This window comes from Triticum aestivum, chromosome 3D (genome assembly GCF_018294505.1).
Source record: "Triticum aestivum cultivar Chinese Spring chromosome 3D, IWGSC CS RefSeq v2.1, whole genome shotgun sequence".
NCBI lineage: Eukaryota > Viridiplantae > Streptophyta > Magnoliopsida > Poales > Poaceae > Triticum > Triticum aestivum.
The window spans coordinates 131,518,570-131,528,176 of NC_057802.1; the positions used below are offsets into that span (position 1 = coordinate 131,518,570).

Consider the following 9,607-nt stretch of genomic DNA (forward strand, 5'->3'; position numbering starts at 1 on the left):
AGCCCATCAGCATGCAGAACCAGGTTCTGATGGTAGAAGGGCTCTCGGGTGACAGTGGAGTAGGCAGCAGTATAGTATCCCTCCGCACCATCATCGGATGCGATAGCAATGTGCCTGAAAGGGGAGGTGTCCAACTCCCGATACTCTCCACGAAGACGTGTCAGAGCAGCATAGGCAGCATCGTGGACAGCCATATCGATGGTCACACCAACTCCATGTGCGGTGTGAAGCACAGTAGTGGAGTCATACTCCCGAGAGTAGAGGTGGACGATGGCACGGTACTGCTCCTGGTTAAAGTCCTGGTACTCCTCGTAGACGGTGTACTCAGGGTGCCAGCGATAACCCAGATAGGTCATCATCTCAGCTAGCACCGCAGGTGATCCCGAGGCACCAATGGCCGTCGTGTGGCGAACGACCTGCCTCGTGGGTTCCATCTGAAAGCAAAGACGTTTCAAAGGAGTCAAATGACAGTGGGTGAATTGTTCATAATACTACTCTAAGAAACAACTATGGCTTATCCAACTTTGGGGTGAATGCTGTCACGGGATCCTAGTGTTAGAGTTAGTAAATTCGTTTAACCCGAGTAGAAGAGAGTTCAGAGTCCCAGAGTAAAGGTCGAGGAGTAAAAGATCCTAGTACCACCCAATGGCGACGTGGGCCCGTAAGACACACAGCCATGTTTGTAAAAGTTTTGTAATGTCTAGACTCGACTTCGGCCAAGGAGTGTGGAAAGGGGGATTCCTACAGGCAGTCGGCTCTGATACCAACTTGTGACGCCCCCGATTTGACCGTACACTAATCATGCACGCAAATGTGTACGATCAAGGTCAGGGACTCACGGGAAGATATCACAACACAACTCTACAACATAAATAAGTCATACAAGCATCATAATACAAGCCAGGGGCCTCGAGGGCTCGAATACAATTGCTCGATCACAGACGAGTCAGCGGAAGCAACAATATCTGAGTACAGACATAAGTTAAACAAGTTTGCCTTAAGAAGGCTAGCACAAACTGGGATACAGATCGAACGAGGCGCAGGCCTCCTGCCTGGGATCCTCCTAACTACTCCTGGTCGTCGTCAGCGGACTGCACATAGTAGTAGGCACCTCCAGTGTCGTAGGAGTCATCGTCGACGGTGGCGTCTGGCTCCTGGACTCCAGCATCTGGTTGCGACAACCAGGAAGAAAGGAAAGGGGGAAAAGAGGGAGAGAAGAAACCATGAGTACTCATCCAAAGTACTCGCAAGCAAGGAGCTACACTACATATGCATGGGTACATGTGTAAAGGGCCATATCAGTGGACTGAACTGCAGAATGCCAGAATAAAAGGGGGATAGCTAGTCCTGTCGAAGACTACGCTTCTGGTCATCTCCATCTTGCAGCATGTAGAAGAGAGTAGATTGAAGTCCTCCAAGTAGCATCGCATAGCATAATCCTACCCGGCGATCCCCTCCTCGTCGCCCTGTTAGAGAGCGATCACCGGGTTGTATCTGGCACTTGGAAGGGTGTATTTTATTCAGTATCCAGTTCTAGTTGTCATAAGGTCAAGGTACAACTCCGGGTCGTCCTTTTACCGAGGGACACGGCTATTCGAATAGATAAACTTCCCTGCAGGGGTGCACCACATAACCCAACACGCTCGATCCCATTTGGCCGGACACACTTTTCTGGGTCATGCCCGGCCTCGTAAGATCAACGCGTCGCAGCCCCACCTAAGCACAACAGAGAGGTCAGCATGCCGGTCTAACCCTATGCGCGCAGGGGTCTGGGCCCATCGCCCTATGCACACCTGCACGTTGCGTACGCGGCCGGAAGCAGACCTAGCCTAGTGGCGTTCCAGTCCAATCCGGCGCGCGCCACTCAGTCGCTGACGTCAAGAAGGCTTCGGCTGATACCACGACGCCGGGATACCCATAACTACTCCCGCGTAGATGGCTAGTGCGTATAGACCAAATGGCCAGACTCAGATCAAATACCAAGATCTCGTTAAGCGTGTTAAGTAACCGCGAACGCCGACCAGGGCCAGGCCCACCTCTCACCTGGGTGGTCTCAACCTGCCCTGTCGCTCCGCCACAAAGATCCACTTGCGGGTACTCCTACGAGCCGACCCGACTTTAGTCATCACATGTGTCATGTATAAAGTATATAAGTATATACCCGTGATCACCGCCCACGTGATCACGGCCCGATAGTATAGCACAGCAGACGGACAAGAATGTAGGGCCACTGATGGAAATCTAGCATCCTATACTAAGCATGTAGGATTGCAGGTACAGGTATCAACAGTAGTAGCAAGGATAGGCTATGCATCAGGATAGGATATCGGAAAACAGTAACATGCTACACTACTCTAATGCAAGCAGAATAGAGAAGAGTAGGCGATATCTGGTGATCAAGGGGGGGGGGGCTTGCCTGGTTGCTCTGGCAAGTAGGAGGGGTCGTCGACTCCGTAGTCGAACTGGGCAGCAGCAGGGGCGGTCTCGTAGTCTACCGGAGAGAAGAGGGGGAAGAAACAGTAAATACAATGCAAACACAAGCATGACGATGCGTGACATGACAATGAGCGGTGCTAGGTGTGCCCTAACGCGACAGTAGGTGGTACCGGTGAAGGGGGAACATCCGGGAGGTATTCCCGATGTTTCGCGTTTTCGGACAGACGGACCGGAGGGGGAAAGTTGCTAGTTCGATAGGTTAGGGAGGTGTGGTGGACGAACGGACTGCGTATTCGGATTCGTCTCGTCGTTCTGAGCAACTTTCATATAGAAAACATTTTCATCCGAGTTACGGTTTAAAAGATATGGATTTTCAAAGATTATTTGAATTTCTGGAATTATTTAATTAACAGAAAAGGGATATGACGTCAGCATGACGTATGAGTGACGTCAGCGGTCAACAGTCCGGTTGACTGGTCAAAACTGACACGGGGGACCCACCTGTCATAGACAGTGGGTTAACAGAAGATTAAACTAATTAATTTTTAGTTAATTAACTACTGGGCCCACCTGTCAGTGAGTGATTAGATTAATTAATTATTTTTATTTATAAAACATTTTCCTTTTCTTTTTTTTCTTTTTTTTGCGGCGGGGCCCGCATGTCAGTGGCTGGGCCTGCCCAGTCAGCACGTTGACTGGGTGGACCCAGTCAACGGGGCCCACGGGCCCACTGGCAGTGGCACTGGGGGGGGCCAGGCCAGCCACGTCGGCGGCCGGCGCCGGAGCGACTCCGACGAGCCAAACGGGGCGGCGCGGCTCGGGAGGGGCGCGGGTTTCACGCACAGGGGGTCTGCGGGGTCGTGGCGGGGCGCGTTCGACGCGGCTCGGCGCCGCGCGTCCAACGGTGGTGGCCGGAGGGGCTGGAATGGGCGGGGGCGAGCGCTTCGAGCTCGCTGGCGGCGAGGTGCTTCGGGCGAGCAACGACAACGTTGGTTCGGCGCGAGATCGGGCAAGCGGAGGAGCTGGGGAGCATCTACGTGCGGTGGGGAGTGCTGCGGGCTTGAGCCCGTGACCAAAAGGTCACCGGAGACCCGCCGGCGACCAGCTCCGCGGCGCGGCGTTCGGGCGCGCGCGGGGAAGAAGCTAGGGGGCGCGCGAGAGAGAAAGGACAGGGGAGGAGGGGGAGAGAGGCTCACCGCGCGGCACACGGAGGCCGGTGAGAGCTTAGGAGCAGCAGGTCGGCGCCGGGGAAGAAGGGGGTCGCCGGCGTCCGAAGTTGAAGACGAGCTCGGGGAGGCCGTTGCAGTGGCTCCGAGCTTCAACGGAGAGGCGGAGGTGGTGTAGTCGAGGGCGGCGACGGCGTATGACACGGCGAGGTGGCGATTGGGGCATGGTGGCCGTGTGAATGACGGGAACGGCGGCGAGCGCGTCGGGCGTGGGGAAGAAGAGAGCGGCGCGGATCTGGGGGGGAAGAGGGAGGCGCAGGGGCCGAGAGGTGAGCGGGGTGAGTGGGAGAGAGGCCCGAGGAGGCGGGGGGCTGGCGTCCTTATCCTCCCCGTCGCCGGCGAGGGGGTGCGGCGGGGACGGCCCCTGTTCCGACCCCGGTCGGGGGAACAGGGAAGGGGGCGAGGGGGAGTGGGAGATGGGCTAGGCCGGCTGGGCCGGGGGTCGGCCCAGTTGGGCCAGGGGTCCAGTGGGGGGGAGGGCCTTCTCTCTCTTTTTTTTTCTTTTTCTTTGTCTGTTCTGTTTTCTGTTTTCTTTTATTTGTTTATTTTCTTTTCTGTTTTATTTCATTTAAAAGTATTTAGGTATTTTATAAAAATGTGTTTTCTCCACCATAATTACCAGTGTATTATTTGGCACCCACCGAACATTTTTGTTTAAATTTTTGAAAACTTTTATTTTCCACTTTGATTTTAATTAAGTTTGAACTAGGAGTTTGAAAAGAAATGTGATGCAATTGTGATCAAGCCCTGTTTAGCAACATGATTAGCCTAATCTCAGAGAGTTACTGTAGCATGATTCTCGGGGTGTTACAGGGAGGCCATGCTCCGGCCAGAGGGGCGCCGCCACGCGTCATGGAGGGGCGCACTGCCCACCTCCGATGCCCGCCGCCGCGGAGAGGCCGGCCACCTCCCCTGCCCACCTCGGCAGAGAGGCCGACCACCTCCGCTGGCCGCCTCCACGAAGAAGCCGGCCACACCGCCACCACCTCGAGCCGACGCCGCCATGGATCGAGCCCGTCGCCCGCGTGGAGGTCCACATCTGCGCCGAGGCCGGCCACACCGCCACCACCTCGAGCCGGCGCCTCCATGGATCCCGGCGTGTCGAGCTGCTCCCTGCGCCGCCTGTTCCTCCAACCTGGCCGACGCCGTTCCTCAGGGTGGGCGTGGGCGAGCGCCCTCACCTCAGGGAGCTAATTGCTTTAAGAACAGGGAGTTTACCAATTTTTTGCAAACGAGACACTGACATGTGGACCCCACAAATCAGTTAACGGTCAAACAATCAGTCAAACTGACGGTTTGGTTAGGTGTGGGTCCGACCTATCATAGTCCGGTTTAAATTCTTAGCAGCAGGCGATTTGGGCTTTTTGAAACAACCGACATCGATTTTGGTAGTTATCAATCACAAACAAAAATGTGGTAGTTTTTGTGACGCCCCCGACTTGACCGTACACTAATCATGCACGCAAATGTGTACGATCAAGATCAGGGACTCACGGAAAGATATCACAACACAACTCTAAAACATAAATAAGTCATACAAGCATCATAATACAAGCCAGGGGCCTCGAGGGCTCGAATACAGGTGCTCGATCATAGACGAGTCAGCGGAAGCAACAATATCTGAGTACAGACATAAGTTAAACAAGTTTGCTTTAAGAAGGCTAGCACAAACTGGGATACAGATCGAAGGAGGCGCAGGCCTCCTGCCTGGGATCCTCCTAACTACTCCTGGTCGTCGTCAGCGGACTGCACATAGTAGTAGGCACCTCCAGTGTCGTAGGAGTCATCGTCGACGGTGGCGTCTGGCTCCTGGACTCCAGCATCTGGTTGCGACAACCAGGAAGAAAGGAAAGGGGGAAAAGAGGGAGAGAAGAAACCATGAGTACTCATCCAAAGTACTCGCAAGCAAGGAGCTACACTACATATGCATGGGTACATGTGTAAAGGGCCATATCAGTGGACTGAACTGCAGAATGCCAGAATCAGAGGGGGATAGCTAATCCTATCGAAGACTACGCTTCTGGTAGCCTCCATCTTGCAGCATGTTGAAGAGAGTAGTTTTGAAGTCCTCCAAGTAGCATCGCATAGCATAATCCTACCCGGCGATCCCCTCCTCGCCGCCTTGTTAGAGAGCGATCACCGGGTTGTATCTGGCACTTGAAAGGGTGTATTTTATTAAGTATTCGGTTCTAGTTGTCATAAGGTCAAGGTACAACTCCGGGTCGTCCTTTTACCGAGGGACTCGGCTATTCGAATAGATAAACTTCCCTGCAGGGGTGCACCACATAACCCAACACGCTCGATCCCATTTGGCCGGACACACTTTTCTGGGTCATGCCCGGCCTCGTAAGATCAACACGTCGCAGCCCCACCTAGGCACAACAGAGAGGTCAGCATGCCGGTCTAAATCCTATGGCGCAGGGGAACGCGGCCGGAAGCAGACCTAGCCTAGTGGCGTTCCAGTCCAATCCGGCGCGCGCCACTCAGTCGCTGACGTCACGAAGGCTTCGGCTGATACCACAACGTCGAGTGCCCATAACTGTTCCCGCGTAGCTGGTTAGTGCGTATAGACCAAATGGCCAGACTCAGATCAAATACCAAGATCTCGTTAAGCATGTTAAGTATCCGCGAACGCCGACCAGGGCCAGGGCCACCCCTCTCCTAGGTGGTCTCAACCTGCCCTGTCGCTCCGCCATAAAGTAACAGTCGGGGGCCGTCAGGAACCCAGGCCCACCTCTACCGGGATGGAGCCACCTGTCCTTTCAGCCCCCTCACCAGAATCACTTGCGGGTACTCAACGAGCCGACCCGACTTTAGTCACCACATATGTCATGTATAAAGTATATAGTATATACCCGTGATCACCTCCCGCAGTGATCACGACCAGTAGTATAGCATGGCAGACGGACAAGAATGTAGGGCCACTGATGGAACACTAGCATCCTATGCTAAGCAGTAGGATAGCAGGTAAGGGGAACAACTATAGCAACAATGACAGGTTATGCATCAGGATAGGATTAACGGAAAGCTGTAACATGCTACACTACTCTAATGCAAGCAGTATAGAGAAGAATAGGCGATATCTGTTGATCAAGGGGGGGGGGCTTGCCTGGTTGCTCTGGCAAGGAGGGGTCATCGTCGACATAGTCGATCACAGGGGCGGCATCGGTCTCGGGGTCTACCGGAGAGAAGAGGGGGAAGAAACAGTAAATATAAAGCAAACATAGCATCACAAAGCATAACGTGGTAATACGACGTGTCGGGTGTGACCTAACGTATGTCTACACGAATAGGTGAAGGGGGGAATTCAACCGGGAATGTTTTCCTGGTTCCGGACCTGTGCCAAACAGATGACCGGAGGGGGAAAGTTCCATGTTCAGCATGCTAGAGGCATGTGACAAATGAACGGACCGCGTATTCAGATTCGTTGGATTTTTCTGAGCAACTTTCATGTAGAAAACATTTCCATCTGAGTTACGGTTTATTTTCTATGAATTTTTAAAGATTAAATTACTTTCTGGAATTATTAATATTAACAGAAAAGGAATTATGACGTCAGCAGAGTGTCAACATGACATCAGCAGGTCAACAGACCCGCTGACTGGTCAAACTGGCCAGTGGGTCCCGCATGTCATAGACAGAGGGCTAGCAGTGGGTTATTTTAATTGAACATGGGGGTTAATTAGCAGCTGGGCCCCACATGTCAGTGGCTAATTAGTCTAACAAGTTAATTTTATTTATAAAAACGTTTAGTTAGCCTAATTAACAGACGGGGCCCACATGTCAGTGCACAGTAACTGCGTTGACCAGAGTCAACGTGGTCAACTGGGCGCCGGGGCCCCCTGGCAGCCTCACTGGGGTGGCCCCCATAGGGCCACGTTGGCGCCAGGTCAGCACGGCGGCCGGAGCAACGCCGGCGTCCAAAACGCACGGCGGCGCGCACGGGAGGCCGCCGGATTTGCGCTACGGTGGCTCAAATCGGACGCGGCTGGACTCGTTCGAACGAGAAGACGACGGCGAGGCGATCTGGGGTGGTGGCAGAGGCTGCGGTGGTCTGGAACATTGACGGCGAGCAGCGAGGCGGACGCTGGACTTCGGTCGTCATCGGGACCGGGGCTGGGTGCGTTTGCGGGCAAACCAAGCGGCTAGACGAGGCCTACGCGGTGCGGTGAGCGCGATGGTGGCACGCACGTGACCCAAGGGTCACCGTGGCTACGCCGGCGACAAGCGCGAGCGGCGGAGTGTTCGGTCGTCGGTGGCATCGGCGGCTACGAGACGTGGGCGAGCTAACGGAGAGGGGGATGAGAAGCGGGAGCTCACAGCGGAGCCATAGGGAGTGGCAGTGAGCTCGGGGAGGGCGCGAGGTAGCCGGAATCGGCGACGAACGCCGGCGATCCGAAGGTTGAAGACGAGCTCGTTCCGGTCGGGGTAGAGGCGCTCGGCTCGGTCCCGATGGCGTAGGCGACGTAGACGATGACGAGGAAGACGGTGAGCTCCAGATCGAGGCGCGGGAGGCACGGTGGCCACGGAATCGAGCGGCGACGGCGGCGAGCGTTTCGGTGAGGTGGGGAACGAGAGAGGGAGAGGCACGCGGGGGCGAATGGATGAAGATGACGAGAGGGGAGGCCACGGTGGAGATCTTATCCACCCCGACGGCCTGTAGCGGCGTGGTCGGCGAGGCGGGTTCGGCGGCGACGGCGGGCGCGCCTCGGTCGCTTGAACAGAGAACGGGGGAGAAGGAGGAGGCCGTGTGGGCAGGCCTGGCCGGCCGGCTGAATGGCCAGCTGGGCCACGAGGCCCACGAGGGTAGGGGGGTTTCTCCTCTTTTTATTTTTATTCTTTTCCAGTTTCTTTTATTTATTTTTCTTTTTTGTTTTATTTTATTACTAGTAGATTTTAGTTTTATAAAAATATGAGACCAACACTTAAATTAGTGTTTTAAATTACCCCTCTGTCGCAAGAAGTTTCACACTTTAATAAAATAGGTTTATATTTGTTTGCTATTTAAAAGCATGTAATAAATATTTTTAGCCCCTGTTTTAATTAGTTAAAGGCATTAAACCACTTTGCAAAGATGTTGGTTCACAACCATAATTAGTTATGGAATTTTCCACACTTTGAACATTTTACTATGCATGTTTAACAAATTTGAATTTTTGACTTTAAAGTTGAATTTGAATACGAACAGTGATTTGGATCAAGTGAGGATTGGCAACGGTAATGTGATGACATGGCACCATTAATAGAGGTTTACCGTAGCTTAATTATCCGGGCGTCACAGTTTTTTGGAACCCTAACGCGAATTGTGATAGTTTTATGCTATTCACTCGACGTGGGGTGACGAGGGAAAGAGGCTGCATGCTTGTCGTCCACCTCCACCTAGGGGTGGGTATCTGCACCAAATGGCGTGCCGTACGACGCCAATACTGCTTATCGACTACCCTACAGCTTTTGGCGTCATTTTTTCCATTCTAATACTCCTTCCGTTTCTTTTTACTCCACATATAAGATTTGGTCAAAGTCAAACTACACAAAGTTTGACCAAATTTATATAAAAAAATATGACATCTACAATACTAAAACTATATAGTATGAAAATACGTTTCATGATGCATTTGATAATATTGATTTCATATTGTGAATGTTTATATTTTTTAATATAAAGTTAGTCAAACTCTACAAAGCTTGACTTTGACCAAACCTTATATGCGCACTAAAAAGAAACGGAGGGAGTACGTCAATAGTGCTTAGCACTTAGTAGTCGGCACTCCGCCCGAAATGTCAAGTCGGTGACCGTGCACGAACTAAATTTGGGTACGACAAAAATAATACTCCCTAACAACGTGTCGGGGCTTCCATAACACTTTGTTTTTTGACCGGAAGGAGTAGAATCGAAAATCCTAATCCTAAACCTACAAACGGCTACATAGCTGCTACAAAAACTT

At 52.7% G+C, this 9,607-nt stretch overlaps 1 protein-coding gene across 1 annotated transcript in view; it reads left to right on the forward strand.

The window, feature by feature from the left end:
- The window catches only part of LOC123074347 (cytochrome P450 71A1), a 25,485-nt gene that overhangs the window by 14,526 nt on the left and 1,352 nt on the right, over positions 1-9,607 (forward strand). The window lies entirely within an intron of this gene.